Source organism: Penaeus japonicus, unplaced genomic scaffold (genome assembly GCF_977035675.1).
Source record: "Penaeus japonicus unplaced genomic scaffold, GWHDUDI00000001_assembly GWHDUDI00000030, whole genome shotgun sequence".
Classification (NCBI taxonomy): domain Eukaryota; kingdom Metazoa; phylum Arthropoda; class Malacostraca; order Decapoda; family Penaeidae; genus Penaeus; species Penaeus japonicus.
In genome coordinates, this window is record NW_028234432.1 from 22,569,501 (window position 1) to 22,572,000 (window position 2,500).

The window sequence follows — 2,500 nt, forward strand, 5'->3', positions numbered from 1 at the left end:
GTCTTTTGTTACTCATCTTCAAAGCTATCAACCCAAAGAATATGCCTATAAGGGTAATCTAACTCTTAATAAACCACTGTCAAACTTTCCTAGCAACGAAAAATTAGGTATTAATCCTAAATGTATTTCTCGACAGTACCAAGACATCAGCTGATATCCCGATTCCCCCTACGAACCTATTATATTTCTTCTTATGGATGAGAAAGACAAATTAGAACTTTCTTTTTTCTTAAAAAGGAGGTGACCATATCTCTATCATAATCACTCCTGTGAACTGACAATATATTTTTATTGTTTATGAGTAACATTTTTTTTAGGGGCGGTGACTGCACGTGATTTATTTCTTATACTTTACTTCGTTGTATAAAATATTATTGTTCCCATTTAATGTTATTGTAATAACTATATACTGCTGTTTCCTGTATCTGCGTAAATATAATAATCGTCTCTTCCTCTCTCTCTCTCTCTCTCTCTCTCTCTCTCTCTCTCTCTCTCTCTCTCTCTCTCTCTCTCTCTCTCTCTCTCTCTCTCTCTCTCTCTCTCTCTCTCTCTCTCTCTCTCTCTCTCTCTCTCTCTCTTTTCATCCTGCCCCCCCCCCCCTTTTCCTTTTATTTTCTGAATCCTGTATTTTTTTCCATTTTTTCTCCTCCTCTTTTTTCTCTTTCTCTGTAAGCTTCCACCTGATGCCATTAAATATAAATTGGGGGGGGGGGGAGAATACAGACAAATTTCTGTTGCAATAGTTATTAAAGTGGCCCGATAACCACACTTACTCTATCTCCCTCTCTTTCCCTCGCTTTCTCTCTCTCTCTTACTTATTTTCCAATGATAAAGAGAGATAACGGAGACAATGAAGTTGTTCCCTCTGTGATGAGAGAGAGAGAGAGAGAGATAAATAGATAGATAGAGAGAGAGGGGGGGATATAAAGAGAGAGACGAGAAGTAGGCAGAGGGAGAGAAAAGAATATAAAGAGAAAGAGGGGGAGAGGGAGAGGTAGAGAAAGAAATATAATGAGAGAGAGACGGGGGGGGGGGGATATAGGGAGAGAAAGATGGGGAGAGGGAGATGGAGAAGGACAGGAAGAGGGGGAGTGAGGGAGATGGAGATGGATAAGGAGAGAGAGAGAGAGAGAGAGAGAGAGAGAGAGAGAGAGAGAGAGAGAGAGAGAGAGAGAGAGAGAGAGAGAGAGAGAGAGAGAGAGAGAGAGAGAGAAAAGAAAGAGAGAGAGAGGAGGGAGAGGAGAGAGAGAGAGAGAGAGAGAGAGAGAGAGAGAGAGAGAGAGAGAGAGGGGGGGAGAGAGAGAGAGAGAGAGAGAGAGAGAGAGAGAGAGAGAGAGAGAGAGAGAGAGAGAGAGAGAGAGAGAGAGAGAGAGAGAGAATGAGGGAGAGAGTACAGAAAACAAAAATGAATTGAGAAACACAAGGAGAAAAGATACGCAAGCAAAATACGACTTGGACGTTAGTCTGCATCCGGGACACCGTTCTATACGCGTCGCAAACCGGATTCATTCAAGTGGATTCCATCCCCGGCTGAGTTATTTGCACTTCCAGGCGCGTTCTCTCTCTCTCTCTCTCTCTCTCTCTCTCTCTCTCTCTCTCTCTCTCTCTCTCTCTCTCTCTCTCTCTCTCTCTCTCTCTCTCTCACACACACACACACACACACACACACACACACACACACACACACACACACACACACACACACACACAAGCCACCTAGTATTATGAATTTGGGTCCGTTTAAGCCATCTAGTGATATGAATTTGGATCCATTTAATTTTACTTGTGCTATGAATTTGGATCCACTCCAGCCTTCCTGTACTATGAATTTGGATCCACTCCAGCTATCTAGTCTATGAAATTGGATCCACTCAATCCACCTAGTATTATGAATTTGGATCCATTCCAGCCTTCCTGTACTGGGAATTTGGTATTGGAATGTATAAAAAGGATAAGATATGTAGGAAGGTAAAAATTGGGTTAAAGAGGAGGGAGACACATAGGAAGAAATGGGAGAATTTGAAAAAGAGGTGCAAAGTGATGATAATAATGAGGGGGGGGGGGAGAAGAAGAAGAAGGACGAGGAGGACATGTGGCTTCACCGCTTTTAGACCTTCACCGTAATTGTCTATACTAACGAAGAGCTGTTACAATGACCTTACTCTATAACACACAACCAATCGCTGTTTTTTCCTGTTCTATCGCTCTTGAACAAACCAAGCAGAGTAACCCATTACAGGTGGAGAGAGAGAGAGAGAGAGAGAGAGAGAGAGAGAGAGAGAGAGAGAGAGAGAGAGAGAGAGAGAGAGAGAGAGAGAGAGAGAGAGAGAGAGAGAGAGAGAGGAGGAGAGAGAGGAGAGAGAGAGAGAGAGAGAGAGAGAGAGAGAGAGAGAGAGAGAGAGAGAGAGAGAGAGAGAGAGAGAGAGAGAGAGGGAGGGAGGGAGGGAGACTGTTTATTAACCTGAAGTTATATATCAGAAGGAGCCAGAAGCATGCTAAG

At 43.2% G+C, this 2,500-nt stretch overlaps 1 protein-coding gene across 3 annotated transcripts in view; it reads right to left on the reverse strand.

Annotated features, from left to right (window-relative positions):
• LOC122261179 (progranulin) overlaps nt 1–178 on the reverse strand; it is a 15,927-nt gene extending 15,749 nt beyond the window's left edge. Inside the window, exon 1 of one of the 3 annotated variants that reach the window (XM_086555213.1) lies at nt 140–178. The gene's annotated coding sequence lies outside the window, so the exon portion shown is untranslated. The other 2 variants (XM_043028718.2, XM_086555212.1) reach the window with 2 other exon arrangements.
• Between the last annotated feature and the right edge of the window lie 2,322 nt (nt 179–2,500).